General features: G+C 45.9%; 1 protein-coding gene and 1 long non-coding RNA gene across 5 annotated transcripts in view; one reads left to right on the top strand and one right to left on the bottom strand.

Moving 5' to 3' along the window:
- Positions 1-936: 936 nt before the first annotated feature.
- Marchf10 (membrane associated ring-CH-type finger 10) overlaps positions 937-24,530 on the top strand; it is a 143,054-nt gene continuing 119,460 nt past the window's right edge. For 3 of the 4 annotated variants that reach the window (XM_063269196.1, XM_017597340.3, XM_063269195.1), the window contains exon 1: positions 1,945-2,083. The gene's annotated coding sequence lies outside the window, so the exon portion shown is untranslated. Of the gene's footprint in view, positions 1,047-1,939; positions 2,084-24,530 lie in introns of those variants that run through there. The other variant, XM_039086143.2, reaches the window with a different exon arrangement.
- LOC108352144 (uncharacterized) overlaps positions 14,904-24,530 on the bottom strand; it is a 42,649-nt gene continuing 33,022 nt past the window's right edge. Inside the window, exon 3 of the long non-coding RNA XR_005490476.2 lies at positions 14,904-19,604. This is a non-coding gene — a long non-coding RNA (uncharacterized LOC108352144). The remainder of the gene's footprint in view (positions 19,605-24,530) is intronic.

Genomic DNA, 24,530 nt, shown 5'->3' with positions numbered 1-24,530 from the left:
CAGGCACACCTGATCGTTGTGTTTTATCTGCTTTTTTAAACATCGGCAGGTTATGCTCACATTGCTTCTTTACCGTGCAGGCTCTGCCTCACTGGAAAGTCAAAGTAAGTGAAGCTGTTGGTAACTCAGAGCTATTTACACTTCGCAAGTCTCGGGTTTCATTCCAAGAAGTCAGGCTCATCAATTATTTGCATTTGGTAACATGCTAATTGTACGGATAATTAGCCCTGAGACTAGACGCGAACATGAAAGTATAATGAATCGTTTCTGCAAATTGCTCTTTTCAGTTATGGACGGCCACCACTGGTTCGAAGTATTAACAGCTCTTAAATTCAGTTTGCTAAATCCTCCTTTCACTTGAGGGTTCACACAGAGACTTTCCTTCTCATGCCTACCTGGCTGCATAGATTAGACCTGTTAGGAGCCCTACTGAGGAGCTCCCTGAGGCTGTCTCTGATGAGGCCGTTAGATGCTCTTAGATGCTCGAAAGTGTGGGTTGGCAACAGGTTAGCTCGAAAGTTGCCATCACTGGTCCAGGTGCTGAGAGGAGAATCTGCTGAACCTCCGAGGTCAGCAGCCATGCGTCTGCTCCCTTGAACACGCCTAGAAACATGACAGGCATGAGAATCGGTCAGACACGTATCCTTGTCCTAAGGAAAACAGCATAAATGTGCTAATACGGTGGCTCAGTTGGTAAAATGGCGGCTTAGCTCGCATAAGGGCTGAGGTTTGATCCCCAATACAACATAAACGGAATGTGGTACTGCTTGTCTACAATCCTAGCACTTGGGTGGTGGAAGTAGGATCAGAAGAGTTCAAGGTCATCCTACGTTATAGAGAGAGTTCAAAGCCGTGCTAAGTTCGGAAAGCCTGTTTGGGGCGGGGCGGGGCAAAGTGCCCTGAGAGTAATAGATACGGGGTAGGAGGGGTTCAAAGAGAAGAAATGCTATGTTTAGTGATGGGAAGCCAAGAACAGAGACGGACAGAGCATGAATCAAGTGCCACCTTTGAAGTAAGCCTCAAAGAATAGGCAGACATACATGGAGGTAGGAAAGATTCAGGGAGGTGAGCGCCCTGTTCTTGTCCCTCTGTGTTTGAGACTGATGACGAATCTCCTGTTGTGTAAAGAAGAAACGTCACTGGGAGTTTGCAGAGGGGAAATGTTGAATGTGGCTGGGATGTAGGGAAAACTAAGGAAATGCTGGAATCAAGGCCAAGACCAGGCTGTGGAGGGCCTGGGAACATGGGGATAGGAATGTTCTAGAACAATGTTTCTCAAAGTCCAGGCACAGGATATTCACCGTCACTACATAACAAAGGGATCCTGCTGGATCCTGTTGTTGACTGTATCTGAAAAATATTGACATAAAACCATGAAATAGATTTCCATTAGGCAGTTTTCAAGGATTGGCAAATATCTCAAACTTAGTGAGCACAGAAATGTTTTTCTTGGAATGCCTCATGAATCTAGGGTTAGGCAGAAACTTGGTGACAACAAATACCCCTGAAGTGAGGGGATGCCTGAGGAATACGGCTTTAACATGACCTGCCGACAGACTAGCTAACTGACCTAGGAGTCTCTACTGGTTTTACAAGAACAGGGAAAGATTTGCCCAGAAAGCATCAAGCCCTCCTTGCTTGTTTCCTCCTGGCTCCAGTTCTAGGCATCTGTCTTCAGAAACTGACAGGGTTCAGCCTTCCTAGTGGCAGGGCTTGCCCTGAGTTTAGTTCCTCCCCTGATAAAGCCTTGCCTTCAGGGCTCTAAGGGTGCTGCTCTGTTTTGTATCTCTTATCTGCCATCCAGGATCCCAGACTTGCTGCCTAATGCCCTTTGACCTTTAGCAGCCGACCTCTGACTCCTTTGCCACTGCTCAGACCTGCACAATTTCAAGAGCTTCTGGTAACCTCCTCTCCCCTCCCCTTCTCTCCCCCTCCATAGCCCCCAGCCATCCAGTCTCAAGCTTCTCTGGAGTCTGCTATGACTACTTCAGCTCCTACCTCTCTGCCCAGAGACCGAAGCCTCTGTGCGCTATCTTCATAGAAGCTGGCCTCTGCCATTGTCCCCAGTTACGATGGCTTCCAGGTGAGAGTCCTTAAATTTGTTTGGGAGGGATGAGCAAGCTGCTTCTAAATTTAGCATCGTCTAATTATCTCCAGTGGAGGGGGAGAGTCTTAGCAGAGACATGTTCAGACCTGCACTGGCAGGAGCTTAAGTCAATTGAGCAGAATTGGGTGGGATCACACTCCAGCTAGATATGAAGCAGCAAAATCTAGAAGCTTCTGGAGGGCTGTCCGTGGTTGAGTGAGGCTGGGAGAGTCAGGGAAAGCTGGGTAGGTGAATTTTAACAAGAGCGAAGAGACAGCAAGAAGAAAAATTACAAACTACAGAAGACGAGATGCTAATTGCTATGATCTGGAAGGGGACCTGGGACTCACTAAGGATCCTGTCTCCAAAAGGCTACCCTGTTTGGAGAACTTGCTAGAAAGAATAAAGGAGAACAACAAAAAAAAAAAAAACCTCAAAGAGAATGTTGCCCACCTTTATTTAAGCACAGAATGAAAGATGCTATTTTGATAGATGAATTCCAAGAAAGAAAATAATAAAAAATCAGGTCATTGCAAGTGATCTGGGGGCCTCGGGAGGCTTCTAGACAAGGCCAGGTTAGAAGCTGGGGAGCTAACGGGGCACTTATAACAGCTCGGAAAATTATGAAAGGATCCAATCTTGGGAAAAACAAGTTAGCTTATTAGAATTAAGAGGTGTTCTCAAGGTTCCAAGCAAGTGGAAAGAAAAGGTTACTAAATGTATTGAACTCATGCTGGGAGCTCGGGCGTAGTTCAGTTGTAGAGCATGTGGCTAGCATGCACAATGCCCAGTGCTCAGTCCCCAGCATACACACACATCATATCACGCAACACACAAAAACCAAATGCCATGCCTGGCATTACCCTGCACGAGGTAGCAGCACGACCCTGAAAATAGAAACACATTCAAAACCTGCTTACATAATGTTGTGACATCTGGCACAATCGTATTATCCTGAGGGAAAACTGATTGTCATAGATGACACAATGGGGAGGCCAATTGCATATTCCTAGCACACAGCCCTCAGCCTCGTTCTCAGCATCACTGGGGAGGAGTCTGTAAAAAGGCCGTACATATGGATGTGTGTATTATATCATCAAGAGCCTGCCTTGTGTTTGTTATCACAGCAGGTGCATGGAGAGATATGTGCACGTGTGTGTGCATGCACACACAATCTTTGGTCCTCGCTATCTCCATACAGAGTTAATTCCTGGCCAGGGGAAACGGCTCAGTGGGTGAAGCACCTGCTGTGTAAGAGAGAAGGCCTGCACCAAACCCTAAGAACCCATGCACCATGGCTAATCTTGGTTGTCAGCTTATGAGGTTGGTTCTGTCCAGTGCCAAGTCGGGTCTGCTGTCCATCCTCATGGGGAGGTCTCGTCTGTTGATTCGGACGATCTGCTTGCCCCGCCCCTTACCTCATCGGTTAGTGGGCTGGATTTGAACAAGACAGATGCGTCTCCTGACTCCTTAAGTTAGAGTATTCTCAACCTTAGCTTCTTGACGCTGTCAGCAGGATATTTCTTTGTCCTTTACGTGAGAACATCCCTGGCCTGTACCTACTAGATATGGTTAACAGAATCGTCCGTGGTGCAAACCCTCAGCTGTTACTCAAAAGTACAGTCTCACGCCCTTTCTCAGCACGCTGACTGCCCAGCCCCCTCGGAATGTAAGGGAAAATGTGGTCAAATGACACCTGTGGGTGGAGCCTGACTTCTCTGGTTTGAGAGAGGGAGGGACTGCATCACAGATTGCTGGCTTAAGACATACTCGATGTCCCCACGAGACGTTAAAAATGTAGAGCTTTCAATGTGCAGATGGCTCGCAGTGCTTAATTACAAGCTGAAAGCTTGCTACCACTTCCCTCCCTCTCCCTGCCTGCAGCAGTCCTCCAGGAGCCGTAGAGGCATGAACAGCAAGGAGGGAGCGGTTACCTTTCCTGCATCCTTATCACCCACTAATTATTTTATTCTAAAGAGACAAAGTAGAGAGAATGTAACATATGATTCTGACGACAAACACTTTAAAAAAAATCTGCCTGTTTTTCCTAGAGACCAGAGCATAGGATCTGGTTGCTAGGCAACTGGGAAACTGCAGACTCTTGTACTGGCCATGCTGGTTTTGGAAATGAGCCATAAAAGGAATTCCCCAGTGAAAAGGGATCCCATACCATTGCCTGGTTGCCATGGACACCATACATAAGTGATGGATCCTAGGTTACAGGCCCTGCTTAAGGGAAAAAAAAATGTTGTCTCTGCTTAAAGATCGAACGGTAACAGAAAGATAGGGAAGCTGTCTTCTACATTAGCCATGCAGACACGCCCTGGCCCCTTCCCCACGTGCTCCCCTGAAAGAGAACTCTGACTCTAAGTGCCTGAGACATTCCATTCAATTTCAGCTCAACTCTTATTTAATAGGTTCCAGTCTTTACAGGAGTTGGAAGGGAACCTGGAATCTGGAGAGCAAATTCTTAAACAAGAAAAGATGCCTCAGTGGCAGACAGGCTGTCTGTCTGTCTGTCTGTCTGTCTGTCATTCACCCCTATCTGGGGGCCACACGGCACTAAGATCAGGCCCAAGGGCAAGTCTCTATAGTCACACAGTCTATGGGAATTAAAAAGAAAAAAAAAAAAAAACAAGACAGATTATCAGAGGACAGAGACAATAGCCGTGACTCGGACATGAAATTGGCGTATCATGCAGAGTGAGGTAACAACAGGCCACTGTAATTCTGCCAGAAATTAGAAACAGACTTCAGATTAATAGGAGCCAAAATGTGAGGCAAGCACAAAGATGTGGAGCTTAAAACACAAAGAGATGTGGGAGCACTGGACTTCCTATGGAAAACAGAAAGGATAGGTCTCAGAGCATCCACGGCTGCCTCCTCTCACACAGGACGTCTGACACGTTAGACCTGAATAACCTCTAAATGTCCCAAGGAGACCGAGGCCCAGAGAGGCCATATAAGTTACCGCAAGACATAATTACCTTAAGTCACAAATATCGCTCACTTTAGAATTTTTCTGTGTTGGAAATCCAGAAGCATCTTGCCCCGGAACCTCTGACTTGTGATCTTTTATAAAAGCACAGCGAAGATGCCAGAGAGGCTATAAAGAGGCTCCCGGGAGGATCACAAGCTAGGCTGTGTTGTTAGCCAGCCACAGGTCCTCTGGCTGTTGGTGGAGACTGGAGTTGCTTGGTCTGGTGTCTTGTCAGTCAGGCAGTTTGCAACATAATGACTGCGTTACCTATCGCCAAAAAGCATCGAGCCAGACATTGCCTTCTTTTTTAATCTAGACTTAAAAGTTAAATTCTATCAGTGTTGTAATAGGGCATTTATTAGATTCAAGTCACAAGCCCCAACCCACACTGAGGAGAATTCCTGAAAGTTTGAATAGCATGAAGTGAGATTCACTGAGGACTCCTCAGAGACAATTTGCCACGAGAACCAAGCACAGTTCCAGGCAAAAACCATGAAGAGAGATGGGGCATGGGAGATGGGAAAGGGGAGAGTCCTAGCAACTACAGGGAAGCCAAAGCAGAGGCTGAGATAAATGAGACAGTAACACAGGGGAGAGGGAAATGAACAGGGGAGAGGGATGATGGGTTGAGAAGAAAGGTACAAACCGTGAGACAGCGGAGAAAACAGGAAGCCGGGCAGAGACCGAATGGGAAGCGAAAGAAGGAATCAAAACTGGAGAGGAAAAAGTAGAGATGGGGGAAGTAGAAGCAGGAAGGGGGTGGGGAGCAGGATGCAGGGCAAAGAACTTCTGGACAATGGGAACAGAAGGAGGAAATCTCGGTGAGAGGTGAGTCGTGGGGAAATGATGCTAGGGAAACTCGTGGAAGGGCACAGAAAAGGAGCTAACTTAGGCCTAGTGCAAGCATAGGAACTAAACAGCAGTGGCCACAATAACGAGGATCTATTGAGTGCTAAAATGTTTGTGTTACCAGATGTAGTCTTTATCGTCAAATCACACTGTATATGATGTTATTTCTAGTGTCTTGGAGATGAAGATTTTGAATTTTAGAAGGATTAAGTCTCCACTCGAGTCTATATGCCCAGGCAGTGGTTGTGGGGAGAATGGGTGAAAAGGGTGTCCTCTTGCCAGGAAGCTCATAGTTATCTTGACTGAGGCACACCATAGAATGAGGAGTTAATGCCCATATACCACATATGGATGTCAGCTCCTGTCTCCTCTGATGCTGTCTGCTGATGTAATTGCCAGCCCAGATCAGGAAAGCTGGATCCCTTGTTGGTAGTAGTAGGCTCACTAGAACATAAGGTGTCCCAGTTTATCCCAGTTTAGACCCACGGGGAAGCTCTCCTGACAAATCACACAGTTAGTTATTTCTCTATGTGTGTGCTTTAAAGAACTATGAGGGTGCCATGTTTCATTCTTCAGATCTCCCAGAGTGCCTTATGCTATCTAAATTACTTATTCGAAAACCTTTGAGGAACCTGGCATTTACCTCTGTTGAATCCAATGAGAAATTCCACTGCAGAATTTATACCCAGCTCTTCACTAGCTATATCTCTCAGGGCAAATTACTTAACCACATTGGAATGCAGCATCCTTATCAGCAAAGTAGGTTGACTAGATGATCTTCAAAGTCATTTCCCCTCCTGGTTCAGAAACTTTACAAATCACTTATTAAGGATAAGTATTAGGAGCCCAAGTAGAAATGGTCAGCGGCGCCGGTTCTGTCACTCGAGGCAGAACTGACACTGAACTCTTCTGGACTCTTATTTGTCAGTTCATCAACACACATGTCCATGGAGGCTCAGCTCAACTCTTAGAGGACCTCTGTGTGCAGCAGAGGCTGCATGAGCCTAATTCTCCCATTACCAAGATGCACGGCGTGTGCTATGTTGGGAATTTAGAGAGGCTTATCAGCTTGCACAATAGAGACCAGTAGGGCGGGATTAGTTCAACAGCCCGTGTGCCATAAGAGATTAAACAGAGCAGTAGAAACCTCTGGAGACAAGAGCATCCAAGACTTCTGAAGGACGCCATGCCCATCAGGGACCTGGATTTCCTCAGCTCTCCAGTTGTCAATGTTCAAAGACAGTGTCACATGCCTCTGTGCTCCCTGCTCATTGGACAAGTTACAGATGGCTCCCTGCTATACTGTGGCCCATGGAGTACCCAAGGCTATAAAAAGACTCTGAAAGGGCACACAAGGGGAAGGCCTGTGCTAAACGTGAGAATCTGCTCATGGTGAACCAAAGATGACCCTGAGTCTAAGAGGTGCGTTAAGTACCTCTGTAATTGTTATCTTCTGAACGTGATAGATGGGTCCCCAACTTTTACCAGGGCAATGGGAAGGAACGGAGGAGAATGACTGCTATCCAAGAGGGGTTTCTTCTAAGCAGTGTGTTCCCTGACGCATCTGAGAGCTGGCTTTGGCTCATTACCTTCCTTTAGAGAAATGTCTGGAAATGTCTGGGAGAGATGAGATAAGCAGCACTGCCAACCTCAGAGCAGTCAGAAATGAAGACAGAACAACTCAGATGGCCTAGCGGTTGGGCTCCAGTGGTAGAGAGGGTGCTTTCCTAGGATGGGCAAAGCCCTGGATGTAATGCCCAGCTCTGTGTGAACAGGGTGTGGTGGTTCCTAGGTATCCTCCCAGCACCAAAGGGCTGGAGGCAGAGATCAAACGTTCAAGGCCATCCTTGGCCACACAGTGAGTCTGAGGCTAGCCTGGGCTACTTAAAGCCCTTTAGGGAAAAAAAAGGTGGAAGTGGCTGAAGAGGTAACTTAGTGGATAAGAGTACTTGTTTCTCTTACAGAAGACTGGAAGCCCCAATTTGGTCCCCCAACCCCTACGATAGCTAACAACTGCCTGTAACTCCAGTTCCAGAGGATCCACTGCCTTCCTCTGACCTGGCACACACATAGTACACACAGCACAGATACACATAACACACAGACACATCACACAGAAATACATATACACAGCACACACGCAAAGAACACACAATATACAGAACATACAGACACATTGCACAGACACATACATACAGTACAAACAGAACACACACATAACACATACACATAGCATACACACGCATAGTACACACAGCACACAGACACATAGCACACACAGCACACAGACACATAGCACACAGACACATTCATAGCACATACATGCATACATAGCACACACACACTCAACATACACATATAGCACATACATACACACAGTACATACACATAATATAAAAACAAGTTGGGAAAAAAACTAAAAGAAGGAAAAGAAAAAAGGAATGTCTGCAGAGGGTGAAGAAGCATTGTCTTGATTTGCTCCTGCTGTTTCTGGGTGATAAGCCACAGGACAACCAACTGCATCCTTGAGATTCATGTGTATACAGTCACCTGAACACACTGGCTGGGGACGAGAGTGCTCAGAGCAAGTAATGCTGTGACCCAGCAGTGCCCATACTGGGCCATCTGGTTTACCTCCAGCATCCTCTGGTCCCAAGGCTATCTTAGATCAGAGACGGGGAGGGAGAAATGTGAACAGAAACATCCTAACCTGAAGGGCACCTGAAGAGGAAGCAGCTTAGAACACGTGGGCTCCATTTCCCTCAGAGCTCATAATATAACTGTCAAAATGGCGCGATGAACCTAAATTATAAGATAATTATGTTCAGTCCCAAATTCAACACAATAAAGGTTATTTGCTCTTGAGCCCTAGCAACCATCTCATAGAGGAGAGAAAAATACCGTACAAAAACAAAATGTAAGCCCGCAAAGCAGTAATAAAACCAGCACACAACTATTCATTTCAAGTCTATTTTGAAAAGCCTTTGATAATACCAGTAATTCCCCATAAAGCCATTCTCTTGCCACAGTTCCCTTCTGGAGATAGAAAAAGGTTTTGCTGCTCTGCAGTCATTCCTTTTAGGGAGATAAAGTCAACTTTACTTTTCCTTAGTTTAAATGTTTCCCATTCTTTGTTAAAGAAAGAGAGATAGATAGGAAGAAAGAAAGGAAGGAAGGAAGGAAGAAAAAAAGAAAGACAGAACCACCCATCACTTATATCTAGCTAAGTCTACAACATAGGTAGGGTCTTAGTGGCAATAGCAATGAGAATTTATTCTCCCTGTTTTGCACAACAGAATTCATTCAATGGCCTTAATAAGGTGCTTAAATGTAGTCCAAGGGCCTTGTCTAAAATGTCCCACTCTTAAGCAGAAAGTGGGATGGCCCGTCCTCTCCAGATACTCTGATGCTTCCTAGCACATGCCCTGTGTATTAAGTAGCCATTTTGTATCCTGACTCGACACTCACCTCGGTACCACTGGGCAGGCCTACTACATCAGAAATAAGGATGTAGGATCCTGGGACACCTTTCAATGCAAGAACAGATATCTACTTAGATGAATAATATAAGCATGGGGGTGGTTCATGAGAACCCCGGGGACTCTAAGAAGAAGTTGTGTGTGGTCTTGTTTCAGAAGAGAGGGAAAAGCAGGCACAGCTGTTGCTGTGGGGAAGTGATAGGGTAGAGGACAGGCAGAGGCAAACACATCTGCATGGCAGCTCACAACTGTGTGTAATCCAGTTCCAAGTGACTTGAGATACCCACACAGACATACGTGCAGGCAAAACACCAATGCACCAAACTTTAAAAAAATCAGGATCAAGGAGATAAGATAGCTTAGCAGGCAAAATGTCTACTGTGTAAGCACAAAGACCTGGGTTCAATCCCAAGGGTCCATATATAAAAAGTCGGGCCTGTTGGTCCACACTTGCAACCCCAGCACTGGGGATGCAGATTCCTGGAAATTGCTGGCTAACCAGCCTTGAGTTACTGCTAAACCTAAGCCTGCAAAACACCCCATCTCAAAAAAACAAGGTGGCTGGCTCCTGGGGAGTAACACCCCAGGTTATTTCTACATGCATGCACACACATGAGCTCACACGTGTGCACACAAAGAAAGAGGACAAGGCACAGACGCTAAAGAGTAGTGAGATATTCTTAGACTTTGGCTAGTCACCAGCAACTCCCTGGCACTGAAGACGAACCACCGCCTCCTCCCCCACCCATGATGTATAACCAGCCTAGGTCATACTGAGAGACTTTAAATACAGACTCCGCCTGATTTCTCTGAGTTGGTCATTCCGGTTTGCATGGTATCATGGACTCTTTTTAGAGAGATAAAATTGTATTCACTGAACAGATATACAGGATCTAAATAGCAAGCGCAAGGAAGTCTGCGTTTCTTTTACACCGAACCTTCAAATCTCTGACAGCAAGGCTGTTTCTACTTAATTTGCTATCCGAAACGCTGCCTGCATACCTATGATGTTGAAAACACTGGGCTAACTAAGCACCAGCGGCGTGAATGAAGCTGAATGAGACACGGGCCCTTCTCTTTATGGGATTTGTAAGAGGGGTCAGGGGAATTGAGCAGCATTTAGACAATGCCACCAATCCTTGAGGCATAACGCCGTGCAACTGTGTGGACGCAGGCCATTGGTGGGCTCAGCATTCAGATAAAATCCCTTCAGCTAGGGAAATGGCTCAGTGAGTAAAGCGCTTGCCTTTCAAACATGAGGACCTGAGTTCACATCCTCAGAACCCACGTAAAACCAGATGTCTCAGTGAGCATCTGCATGCTCAGTGCTCCGATATCAAGATAGGCAGACATGTAGAATCATGGGAAGTTTGCGGGCCAGCTAGCCTGGGGTTTGTAGCAGCAAAACCAGAGACCCTGCCTTAACACCTGAGGTTGTCCTCTGACTCATACACAGGCACACTCCCACTCCCACAGATGAACACACCCATGGGCATGCACAAAAATAGCAAAGAATTCTCCCAGATAACATCCCTTCCACCTGCCGCTGCCTCCTTCTCCCTGAACCTACCCATCCCACAACAGCACTGTCTGATTCTTTCCATAGCATGTGACCGCTTGGGAATCTCTTCAATCTCGTTAATTCACACAATAGACATCATGACGGCTGTCTGGATGGTGCCTGTGTGCCTTCCTAAGTCGATTGGCCTGGTGGAAACTGCTCGGAAAGACCAGGAGCAGACAGGGCATTTTTTCCCACCAGTCCTCTCCTCTCATGGGAGATTAGCTCGGTGCTGAGGACAGATTTGGCAGTACCTACGAAGATGCTCCAGAGTTCGCCGTACAATCACGCTAGACTCCTTCCTGCCATTGATTTGGTAGCTCCTGCCTCCGTTTTCCTCTGCCCGATTCCAGTGGCCACACAGAATAAACCTTCAGGACTGTCCTGGCGGGCTGCTGCCACCATCAATTCTTGTCTCCTACCTCTGGGTCCTCACCAGAATCTCTGGGCTACAGCCCAGGTGCTGTGGGTGGAGGTGGTCATAACTACTGTTGGAATCAGATGATAGACCCTTACCAACAGTATCCGATGTTCATGTTCCTCCCTCTGAGACAGGTCTCTCTGTGGAATCCATCTTGCCTTTAAACTCTTGATCTTCCTGCCTACCCAGCTGCCTGAGTGCTGGAATTAAAGGCCCTTACCCATCATGCCCCGACTAACGCATCTGCCTCTTATCAGAGGCCAAGGGACAGGTTTTACCCCAGTTCCTATCCCCAAACTGGAAAACAGAACCCGGGTACTCCTTTACTAACACACCAGGCCTCCATCCTATTCTTAAGGAAGGAAAGTCAAGGATGCACTTCCACAATGACTGGAGTCATCACAATGTGGTCTCAGTTGGATACAGGCCATTTGAGGAGAGCTGACCAACTGTGGCAGCTTGTCTGGAACTGGGGGTGGTTTTCCTGAGACTCGGGACCTTCAGCATTAAATCCAAGAAACTCTCAGGTAAGGCAAACCCCAAGTTGATCATACTATCTTTTTTTTTCTTTTTTTCGGAGCTGGGGACTGAACCCAGGGCCTTGCGCTTGCTAGGCAAGCGCTCTACCACTGAGCTAAATCCCCAACCCCTGATCATACTCTCTTAAGCACTGACCTCGTGGGACTCTGATCACAAGGGACAGAAAGAACTGGATCTGAAACGATAACAGCCCACAGCTCTCCTTTGCCTTGTTCAAAATGCATGCTGTCTGAGCTGGGTGTTGAGGCCCACACAGCATTCCAGAGGCTGAGGCTGCAGATCACTGAGTTCTAGGCTAAACTGTGAGAATCTATCTCAAAAAACCCCCCAAACGAGCTCTGTTTGTATATAGTATAGTTCAATAGTTATGCTCCAGTTTTGACCTCTTTTGTGCGTGAGGAGGATGGGGTGGGGGTGGGGGTAGGCAGGGGGTGGTCCACCTGTCCTGGAAGCCACCATAAGGCTGGTGTCAATACCCTTGAGCTTTAAGTCTTTTGAAAGACCTGTGTGATTGAAGGCAGCACATTTAATTTCTGTTTCTTCACCTGTAAAATTGATTGGACTAACCTTTGGGGAGTAGAGTCCATCTCTCTTCTCCCTGCCTGTTCTAAACACGCACACAGACACTCTCTCTCATGTACAGGCTCCGTCCCACTTTAGTTTTAGGTTTTAACTCTTAGTACCATGCCAACCCACTCTGGAGCCTAATGTGAACGAGAAACCAGCAACGTCTTGCTTCGTTTCATTTAAAATATAGACATTTTGTTAATCAAGGATTTCACATCGATTTAGGTTTTTAAGCAGTGCATAAAAATATTGATCTTCACAGTTGAATTTTTGGTGCCTCCTTAAACTGTGGGCTTCTCACGTTCGGTTTATCCTAATTCTAGCCCTCTTAGCCTTGCTCTCCCTGCACTGAGGTGAGGATGGGATGGAGCAGGAGGAAGTCCCCAGGGAGGCAGGAAAAGGCGAATACCCCTGACTCTGCAGAATTGGTAATTTGATTGACAAGCTACCTAAAATTTCTAGTTCTTTTCGTGTGTTGGTTTAGTTTATTTCAGACTGGATGAACTATGAGGATGGGGCCTCTCATGTCTGGGATTGGGGGGAGGGTTGTTTAAACCTATCAAGTGCCCAGTGCTAACTCACAGGCTGAACTCGTCCAATAAAATGGGAGGAGACAGTGAATTCTAGGTCTCAATGCCAAGTCTTGACCTTCTGAGAGATAATTATTTATCACTTAAAAGAATTTTTTATAACATCAGACAATAAAAAGCAGCTAGGGAAGCCAAAGAGTGAAAACAGTTGTTTGGCGAATGCTAGCGGCTAACAGAAAGGGAATTTGTATTTGATCCTTTGCCCTACAGCCTGCCTGCGGCTGGCTGGGTGAGGGTAGGGTGGAAGTGAGGGGAGAAGGGGGAGGGGTGGCCATTGGAGGAAGTATGACCCAGACAAACAAGCCTCAGGGGACCCAGAAGGTTCCAGAATCTCCTCACCCTCAGGAGGGACACAGCTGGCCTTGTAGGTACAATGCACCAAAGGAGGTCATTTGCAGCAAGATCCAGGAGAAAATGCTGTCAGACCTGGAGTAGAAGCGAAGGGCACGATATGCAAACGCCACCAGTGAAGAATTCTGCTATAGAGGACAGTTCCAGCAAGCCGAATTGCTTTCAATTAGATGCCTTAATAAAGACTAATAGCTAGACAATGGATTTGTGCTGCAGTCTTCTCTGGCAAGCCTTTATCAAGTTAATAAGCAAGAAACTGGTGTTCAGATGCTCTAGCAAAGGGAGGTCAGGGCTCTTCTCATTTGACCCCTAGCTGGCTGTCGCCCTTGAGCATCAGTTAACCCTTTCCATGCCTTCTTTCTTCATCTTCAAAAGAGGCTCTTGGCCTAGATGGCCACCAGGATCCCTTCTACCCCTGACATGATCGAGAGGCCTGGCGTTCTACAGAAGGGCCTGAATATAACGTTTCAAAGGTGTTCTCTCCCTGCTATGCCCTGTTAGTCAGCCCTCACCACACACACACACACACACACACACACACACACACACACACACACACACACTACATAGTTGAGTGTCAAATAGTTAATTAGTGGGTTTCGGTACTTGCAGACTAAAGCTTCTCTGTAGATTTGGGAAGAATGAAGACTTACCCTTCTGCTTGCAGAGGGTTCTAACTGAAGTAAGTCCCACCCCCACACAGAGGATATGGAAGCAGGAAGGATCTGGGACTTGGCTGTGAGCAAAGCAAACGCATGGTGTTGGTATTTTTAAAAAGCTTCCCACTCCGTGTGCAGCACCTTTGTGCCTCCTTCATGTGTTTCTCCCTCGTTTTTAGCTCTACAATGAGCTATTTTAGGATGTCGTTTGCCTTCGGTACAGCCATGCAGTTCAGAGAGGCAATTTAATTGTCATCTTGCGTTCTCTTAGTCTTTCAAGACCTTTTGTTATGGTGAAATAATTTTAGGCATTCCAAGCACAAATCCATTAAATTCTTGCCTTACTTTACTAATGAACTACTGTGGGTGGGAAAATTAATTTTATTCCACCCGTGATACATATCTGATAAATTTCTAGAGTTGAGAAATGAAGTTTGCAAATACTGAGAGTCGAATGTGACTCTTAAGAAAAAAACAAAAAACAAAAAAACTTGTTCCATTTATTCCAAGATGGAGCCGAAGAGACAGACATCTATAGAGAGAGTTCACAGACTGAAAATGGTTCAACGGGTCCCATCGCAGGTTGGTACTGTGGAGATCTTTACAAGTCGTATACACCTGGTGACTGGAGAAACCCTGCGTTAATGAACCCGAGACTCTTCTGCGGGGCTGGAGAGCAGGTATTAGCACATTAGTTAACCGCATGTTGCTATGAGAGGTTCAGTTCAAAGGGAAAGCACTTGCTAAACACATACAGGACCCTGGTGGTACTGAAGATCTATAGTCTACAGCTCAACCAGCCACTGCTCAGCCCACCACTGGGGTTGCAGCCTTGCAATGTTCTGTAAGAGAGGAGAGCAAATGGGGAGACTGGAGGCTGTGCACAGGCTCACTGCAGACTGGAGAACCTGTGACATTTCAGGGGACAGCTTTCAGGGGACAGCTCTGGCGGCATAGTACTTTGAGCAGGAAAACATCTCCCTCACACAGGAGAAGGTAGGGAGGCTGTGCTGTGAAAAAGAACACAGTGCAAATGAAGGGTTTCTCTTTACAGAGATGGACAGATGCCACCATGCAAGAAAGGTCAGAGCCCTGTCCCCAAAGATAAAGAGGCTTCCCAATCGCCAAGGACCCTGATGAGTGCGGAATTCAGATGGGTTGTTCTGTGCTCCCTCATTTCAATCAGTCCCTTTCAAAGCCAACCCCTATTTACTCAGCTCATGGCCGTGCATTAGACACAGAAGCAGCCTGCTGGTTTTGCTTTGGTCGAACTTAATTCCAATTTCTGCCTCTGAATTTGTTCAGACTGCCTTTAAAAGGTCTCGGAGCCTGGCGCTTTCACCCTCTGCTCTTTTCCCTTCATCTCGTTTTTTCTTTTAAAACTCCTTTTTCACTTCTCCTCTTTCTTTCAAAACCCCAAACAGAAGAGAGATCAGAGGATACAAGATCCATGTGAGAAGAAAGAGCCTAGTCCATAAGAAGTCAGACACAAACATCTCCAGATTCACGTTCTGTGGCTCTGAAATAATTACAGAGAATTGTTCAGTGGGTTCACATCCGGGCCGAGTTCAGGGCTTCACATAACTGTAAGGATCTGAGACACGCTTTAAAGAGACTTAATGAGTAAGAGAAGGACGAAGCAGATGTATTTTTTCAGTCTATAAAATTATCACTGTATTTCTCTACCCCCTGACACATACATGCTGACACACACACACGTGTGCACGTGTGTGCAACTTGATCGCCTTTATTTTTTTTTCTATTAGTGGCAGTGAGCCATGAAAAACTACAGTGAATTATAAGCAAAGTCTATGTTTAAAAAAAGAAAGATTTCTCTCCCCAAGTGACAGAAAGTTGGGTAAGTGCTATTTTTAGATGAAATATATCTAATGTCCAGATGTGATTCCCCACACGAAGAGAAAAACAAACCTAGCTCAAGCCCTACACTTGGAGACATTGTGTAAAAGTTTGGGGTGATAATGGTCTATCACGGAAAAGAGCAAGTCACGTGATGCCGGCCGTCAGTCTCTGCCCCGGTTCCCTTGGGAACGGCATCTGCACACGTGGCTCCAACATGGAGATGATCTTGAGGTTTACATTCCTGAGGTAATTGCTGCTAACTCTCTAGGCTTGTAGCTTTTTTTGGCACCACATTTCCGCGGGCGAAGGGAAAGAACAAGATGTCAGGATGCCTGTGCTAAGTCAGTCGGTTCTCTAGTGGGTGTCGTCCACAGAGGCCACCTGCTCAGCCAGGTAACCTTGCCCCTGCTCAGACAACAGGGAAGCCCCTCTACTTGTTCACTCAACAAAGGAGCACGTTCGATTCTCCTGCCCTTTTGCGGCGTGAGCATCCCGCGATGAGCAGAGCAGATGGAGTCTACTGGAATTTCAAGTCCAGTTTGTAAATTACAAGAGAAAAATCAATCTTCTTACTTAAGTGGCACAAATAACGATGTCGTGTTTGATCACGGCCTTCGTCACTGTCCCCGCCCTGACTGATGTCTAGCCATCAGGAAAAGAGTCAGTCCCTGAAATGCAGTTACAGAAGATAATCAACGTAATGCGATACAGGCTTAAAGAGAAGAGGAGAAAGCCAAATGACTGAGCAGTTACATCACTGCCTCTCCAAGTGACAGCAGTATGCTTCTAGGACGACATCATCCCTAGCAACAGCAGCCAGGAGGTACAGAGGAAGCTCTGGAGAGAGGGAGTGTCAGGAAACTAGATGGGGCAAGTCTAACCCGAGTCCAGGCAGGTGCTAAAAGCCTGGGTTGAGGAGGGAGTGGCACTTTCAGGGAAGAGACACATCCCAAGAGAAGCTTTACAAGAGGAGCCCAGATGGCTGGAGAACCTTGGCCAAGCTGCATAGGAGAATACATCCAAGAGCTACATCAGGAAGAGCAGAAGCTTGTCATGTACCGCCCAACCCCAGGGAAATAGAGACGATGTCCAGGTTATGCCGAAGAGCCTAGCTACTCTCTGCTGGACAAGTGGTTTGTGTCTCTAAGGGTTAGGGTAGAAAAGGGCTGAATGGGCTGTTCTCACGGTCCCAGGACAGTAACTAGCTTCGTCTTCTGGTAGAAATGGCCACAGCTGCTCTTAAACCTCCCAAGTATAAAAGACAGGTTATAGATCTGGCTCCTCCTTTGTCCCAAGAAGACAAAGAAACTCAAGGACAACCATGAAGTCATTGCTGTCCGTCTATAAGGATTAAGATAAAATGGGATCCAGGACTTCACTTTGCACCATTTTAGATTTTATTTATTTTTCTTTTATGTTTATTAGCTCTTGCCTGAATGTGTGTCTGTGCACCACATGTGTACAGTGTCTGTAGAGGCCGGAAGAGGGCATTCGCAGCCAATCAAGAGCTACCATAAGGATGCTGGAAATCGAACCCAGTGACCCCAGAAAGCAGCCAGTGCTCTTCACCCCTGAACCATCCCCCCCATTCCTACTTGGCATTATTTCATGGTCATTTCTCAAATATCCGGTAACCATCTGGAGGTGCACAGCTAAGGAAGAACCCTCCTTCCACCACTGACAAGCTGTGCACAGGGCTGAAGTTGTGGACTTCTAGTTGAGTGTTGCACAGAAACTTGCACGGAGCCCAACAAATTGTCTAATTCCTTCCTAAATTCTGGAGAGATGTTTAGCTGCAAACTAGTGTGCCTCATAGGCTTGGTGTAAAACAAACACTGTTGCTTGGGGTCATCCACACTGGTCTATACAGTTGAACCAGCTAGGAAGCCAATCTTCCCTCTCCTTCCCTCTCCAATGGTTCCCAAGAAGACACTCTCTAGGTGTAGTTGATCAAACACACGTTCACCAGACTTCTCTATCCGGACACCAACATTCTTACTCCATGTGTTTGTTTTTAATTAACTAGCTTTTTGGTGGTGATGGCGGGGTATCTAGACAGGGTTTCTCTGTGTAGCCCTGGCTGTCTTGGAACTCACTCTCTTACTATGTAGACCAGGCTGGCCTCAAACTCACAGAGATCCACCTGCCTCTGCCTCCCAAGTGCTGGGATTAAAGGTGTGCCCTATGGCGCCCGGTTGATATTTTTGTTTTTAATTTTCAAATCCCTATTTTTATTTTGAGACCAGCTCTCACTAAATAATCCAGGTTTGACTTTACCTCATTATATTGCCCAGATTGGCCTCTGGGTATGTGGCCTCTTTATTTTTTCGTTTTTTTGTTTTTTTGTTTTGTTTTTTTGTTTGTTTGTTTGTTTTGTTTTGTTTTTGTTGTTTTTTTGTTTTTTGTTTTTTGTTTTTTGTTTTTTTTTTTTTTTGAGCTGGGGACAGAACCCAGGGCCTTGCGATTGACCTCTTTATTTTTTAACCTGTTTTCATGTAATAGCTAATAAAAGTAAAGGGCTGGAACAAGGGAAGTTCTGCTCCCATCTTCTGTCTGTCTGTCTAGAATTTGCTGTTCTAGACCAACAGCTACAGTCATTTTAGGCATATGTGACTTCAATAGAGGCAGGCACTGAGGTAGGGAGAAACCTTATGTACCTGTTCAGCATGAGGCACAGACAGAAAATTGAAAAATAGGGAAAATGGTGAGAGGAAGGGTGAAAAGAAAGGAGACAAGGAGCAGTGGCTGTGTGGTTTGGGAGTCTTTTATCCAAGAGCCTGTGTTCCTACATGGTCATCTTGTACTTCGCAACCCATCTGATGGAGTCTGTAGCCAGAAAGGCTCAGGTGCAAATCTCTGTAGTAAAACACCACCCATTGGTTCCTAGCTGCTACCTCAGCATAACCTGCCAGTGGCATAGGATATGTCGTGAAGGCAAACGTTTAGGTTCGTAATATGTCTTACAGTGTTTCTCTGGCTTTTTGCCTCTTTCTTCTTGTAAGAATGCTGCTATAAGCTATAATGACCATATCCGGAGTTGCTTTTCTTTTTCTCCCAACATAATATATTGTTGGATTATTTGGGAATTTCCCACAGTGCACCATGATCACACTCCCTAGTCCTCCCAGGGTTCCCTACCCTTGAGACCCCTCAAATAAAGAAGAAAGGAAGGAAGGAAGGAAGGAAGGAAGGAAGGAAGGAAGGAAGGAAGGAAAACAACATAGTTCTTTTTGTGTTACCCATATACTCACTGGAGCATGAGCAAACTCCCAGTGGCCAGCCCCTTAAAGAAAACTAAGTTCTTCCACACCTGCACCCCCACCAGAAGTCATCGACTGTGGAGAGCTACACTTCGGCATCCTAATCAAAATTTTAAGAGTTCTCTTCAACAGCTTTCTGTCTAGGCTGTTCCTTTCTTTTTGGGGAGGAGGCAAAGGTTGCTCTGGGGACAGAGTCTGGCCACGCAGTTGGCTCTAGCTTTGGACTTGAGATTCTCTTGCCTCTATCACGAGAATGCAGGAGCTGCAGACATCTGCCACCACATCCACCTCACATCCAAAGTTCGGAGCACGAGCTTTCAAATATTTTCCTTTCAAGTAAATGATCTCCTTAACGTGATTAATAGCTTCCATTGGCTAATCTCCAGTCCATATCCTCGGCTCTGTAATCAGAACAAATAATATAATTGTCAGTTGTACATCGAAGCTACCGTCTGCCAAGCACTTGCAATCAGAGTCTTATTAATGGTTACTTGCGGAAGCACCGGCACTTAGGCTTTGCTGGAGACCTTCAGAATCATCTGGTTATTTTTATGTTCATAACCTTTAGCACACTCTTCCCGGTGTCACTCCTAAGCCTCTGACACCTCCTAAGTCTCCGATTGTTGACACTGAAACCGTTAATCAACCCTCTATTTAGAACCTTAAAACCAAGTAATCCACCACGTCTCATAATCCTGTCATGCTTGATCATTGCCCAAAATAACCGTTGCCTTTTGGGCCATCCATCCTTTCTAACGCCAAAAAAGTTCAGTTTAATTACAGAGCAGACATTCCTTCTGACTTCCCACATCATGGGTCCAAGCATTCACTGCATCATCTCGTCTATGTTCCCACAACACCATCAGATAACACACTGGTGCGAGCCCCTTCTTGCCCGAAACTCCACTTTTTCCTTGCCTACCTGCACCCACATCCTACACTCAGATGTTTAGAACAAAGTCCTCCAGCTTTTTCCCTCTTCCTTCTTGTCTGTCACACTCAAAAGATCTTTGGAACTTAATTTTTTTTTGCCTCATTGTTATGGGTTTAATTAAGGGCTTCTTCATCTTCCTTCTGGATTATGGCCAGAATCTTCTAGCCTGGCCATCTTAATTTCACCTTTAACCTCCTGCCCTGTTCCTCAGTTTCCGGTCAATGACCTTTCAAAGTTACAGATCTGACCTTCTAACTACTCCTGCCCAAAACCTGTCAGTAGACACCCTTTGCCTTGAAAATCAGACCAAACCTCAAGACTCTTCAGTCACATGGTGTTTCTCTCCCCCAATCCCCCAGCCAACGATCAAAGATGTGGGAGGGGGAGGGTTTCGGGGGAGGAAGGGCAGCAAATCACCCGGGCTGGCTCCCCTCTCGGCTTCCCCAACTCATCCCCCAGATGCTGAGTGCTTATGTAACACTTCTTCAGACCTCCTCACATCCAGATTATAATTTCTAATCCTCCCAGGAATCCTGTGGACTTGCAGAAGCTCCTACATTTTAAGAGAGTATGTAGACTCAGACCAGGCTTGCTGGACCCCGGGGCCTGGAGTCAAACAGCTTTTCCTCAGAACTCCACTCACCTGTCCCCTTTCCCAGGGGCCCTCCCTGATCCCTCACACTAATGTTCTCAGAACATCCAGCCTCTCAGCCTCAGGCACAACCCACAATACCAGTGTGGGTCTGTGTTTCACAGGCTGTGAGCTCCTACCAGGCAAATGCTAGGCCTTTTAATGATCCAAGTAATGCCTGTCCACAGCCATTAAAGTTCAAATAATACAGAGCTTCCAGCTCTAGTCTAACTTGGAGGTAAACCATGTTAACCAGTTCTTGTAGAAACATCCAGAAGTGTTTCTGGGTCTGGGATTCTGTCTACACATCACCTTTCGCCTCCACCCATGGGCTCAAGTTACACGTACTCGTCAGTGATGATTTCCTCTCCAGATTACGTTTTAGATTGGTTGGTTGGTTGGTTGGTTGGTTGGTTGGTTGGTTTGAGCAAATTGTTACGTCTATTGAAATTTTGGCAGAAATAGATCTCTATGTATCATTTTCACAATCCATATAAATGAATAAAGCTTATTGTTCTAAGACTATTAAGTAGCCAGGCGGTGGTGACACAGGCCCTTAATCCAAGCATTCCAGGATGGGAGATGGGGTGTTAGGGTAGAGGCAGAATCTCTGAGTTCTAGGCCAGTCTGATCCATAGAGCAAGTTCCAGGACAAAAAGAAACCCTGTCTGGAAAAAAGGAAGTGTGGGTAGGGGGCTGGAAAACTGGCTCAGTGGTTAAGAGAACTGGTTCTTCTTCCAGAGGACCCTAGTTCAATTCCCAGCACCCACATGGCAGCTCACAACTGTCTACTGTCTCCAGTTCCAGGGGATCTGACACCAGCACACAGATGTACACGCAGCCAAAGACCAATGCACATAAAATAAAATAAAACCCAACCTATTATGTGTAAAAGAAACACTCAAAATATTGTTGGGGTTGGGGATTTAGCTCAGTGGTAGAGCACTTGCCTAGCAAGCACAAGGCCCTGGGTTCGGTCCCCAGCTCCGAAAAAAAGAATAATAAAAAAAAAATATTGTGCAGTGATACAGATCAAAAAGTCACATGACTCGCCAAGAAAAATAAGAATATATGAGTTTGTGAGAGACAGAGATGTACACATGTAAATAAATAAGCAGAGGGCAAGAGAAAGTTGAGCCTTACAGAAGCTGTAACTGATGGATAGAGAAGGGACACACTGAAAGCAAGAAATGGCCACACAGCCCCCAGAGTATTAAATGATTCAGGCAAGAATCATTAAATTTCTGTTAAACCACCCATCAAGGCCCTGAGGGATGATGGGATGCTCGCAATAACTTCAAACTAGACATAAAGGAAATAACGAATTTAGTACAAGGGGAGGCAGAATGGCTCTGCAGTGAAGCCAGCACCAGGGCCCAGTGATCTAAATCAATACAGTAATTAATAGAACCCAGCATCCTCTGTGACGCACCAAGAAGGCCATGGCCCTGCTCCCCGAGCATCTCTGTCAGGAAGCATAAGCTGAATTTAATCATGAGGACTCATCAGACAAGCCCAGATCAAGGGGCATTCTACAGAGTAACCAGACTCCTTGAAATGTCGAGTTCATGAAAGACAAAGAAAGAACCAAGGAAGTATCCCATATTAAAAGTGACTGAGGGAATGTGACAGCAGAATGCAACCTGTAATTGGGGACTCTCTTTGGCTATTAAGGATATTCTGGGGACAAATCCCAAAGATCTTTCAAAATTACAAGTCTGGTCTTGTAATGTCTTCTACTTAACAGCCCTTCCACAGACACATTTTGCCTTAATCTAACCAAATCCTCACCATGGGATTCAGTGTACCTCTAAGTATTCCCATCTGTCGGTACCATAACGCCCATGCCTAACAGGCCAGATCTTTCAACCTTTTGCTGTTTGATGATTCCGTTGTTACTGTGACTTCCTTCTCACTGTTTATCTGCTTTGAGACTTGGTCTTACTGTATTGCCCAGGCTAGCCTTAAGCCCTTGAGCTCAAACGATTCCTGCCTCAGCCTCCTAAGAATCTAGAATTACAGGTAGGGTCCATCTCACAAGGCTAGGGATATTAGTATCATTGTTATTGTTGATACAGTCACGATATCATGCCAAACTACATATAAGAATCAGACACCAGCATCACCAGCCACTGTGTGGGAACAGTGTGGGTCCCAGAGACTAAACTCAGGCTAGATGGCAAATTCCTTTACCTGCTGACCCTATCTCTCTGGCTCAAGACCCTGTTCTTAGAAACCACAACAGAACAAAGAGGGGGACCGCCATATTCTACAGTATTTGGGAGTTTTTCTTTTCCACTACACTCACATCTCTGAGGAATCGCTGGGAGGCTGTTGACTTATTAGTAACTTCTTTTGAAAATCGACGTTAAGAGCTGAGAATGTAGCTCAGTTCACAGAGCACTTGCTTGGCAAGCAAAAGGCCCTGGGCTCAGGGATCTCCAGCACCACATAAAACCAGGCCTGACAGCACATGTTTGCAATCCCAGCATTCAACAGGTAGAAGCAGAAGGCTCAGAACTTTGTCATCCTCGGCTGCACAGTGAGTTCTAATCCACCAGGCCTACATGAGACCCTGTCTCAAATAAAGACGTGGCTTGTTTCCTTTCACCGGTCCGGCATGTTTGGGCTATGCTGCAGTTTGTTTAACATCCTTGAAAGCTATGTGGGTTCTTTCCAGTGTTGCCTACTGTGAATGAAACCGTGATTAGCATTTATGTACCAGACTTTGTGTGAACACAGCCCTCATTTGGGAGGAATAAACGGCCGAGACTCTAATTGTTGGGTTGTGTGGTACTTGTATGTTCAGTGTTTAAAGAAATAAACAAATCGTTTTCCGGGGCGCCTGCACTCCATGCCTCTGCGGGCAGCCGAGAGCAACCTTGTTCCTGCGCCCTGCTGATAACTGGATCGTCACCATCTGCGGTCTTAGCTCTTAAGATATTCGTGCTTCGGCCTCTCTTTGCGGTCTCCGTCTCCGTTTCTAGCCCTGAACATCTTTTCTGCCACACCCATTGGCTTTTTGTGTCTTGTCGCTATCTCTGGGACCTCTGCTTGTTCTCACAAGTTTTGCCAATTACTTGTGTACTCTGGATCCCAGTTCTGTGTCAGATGTGTGCCTCCCAGATGTTTTTCTCTGTGGATATATGTACAGAATGTGTACGCTTAACCCTCCTAAAGGTGCCTTTTCAAGGTAAAAGTTTTGGGGCAGTGAGATGTCTCACGGGATAAAGGTGTTTGCTGTCAAACCTGGCAGCCCAAGTTTGGTCCCTGAAACCTACATGATAGATGGAAATAACAAACACCCTTAAGTTTTCCTCTGAACTCCACCCATGTGCTATGGCACATACATATGTGTATACACATACATACAAATAAACAAATACAATTAGCTTTTAATATTATTTCTTCTTATTCAATCTTTTTTTAAAGTTATTTATAGCCAGGAGGTAGTGGCACACGCCTTTAGTTCTAGGACTTAAGAGGCAGAAGCAGATGGATCTTTGAGGTTGAGGCTAGTTCAGTCTACAAAGTAAGTTCTAGAATGGCCAGGGCTACACAGAGAAACCCTGTCTTGAAAAGTCAAAAAATATATAGGTGTTTTTATTTCTTGTGCCTTGATGTTTTGCCTGCATGTACATCTGTTTGAGGGTGTCGGATCCCCAGAACTGGAGTTACAGACAACTGTAATCTTCCATGGGGGTGCTGGGAATTGAACCTGGATCCTTTGGAAGAACAGCCAATGTTCCTAACCACTGAGCC

Source organism: Rattus norvegicus, chromosome 10, assembly GCF_036323735.1.
Source record: "Rattus norvegicus strain BN/NHsdMcwi chromosome 10, GRCr8, whole genome shotgun sequence".
NCBI classification, from domain to species: domain Eukaryota; kingdom Metazoa; phylum Chordata; class Mammalia; order Rodentia; family Muridae; genus Rattus; species Rattus norvegicus.
Note: the sequence above shows the minus strand (reverse complement) of the source record. Positions and strands in the feature narration are given on the sequence as shown.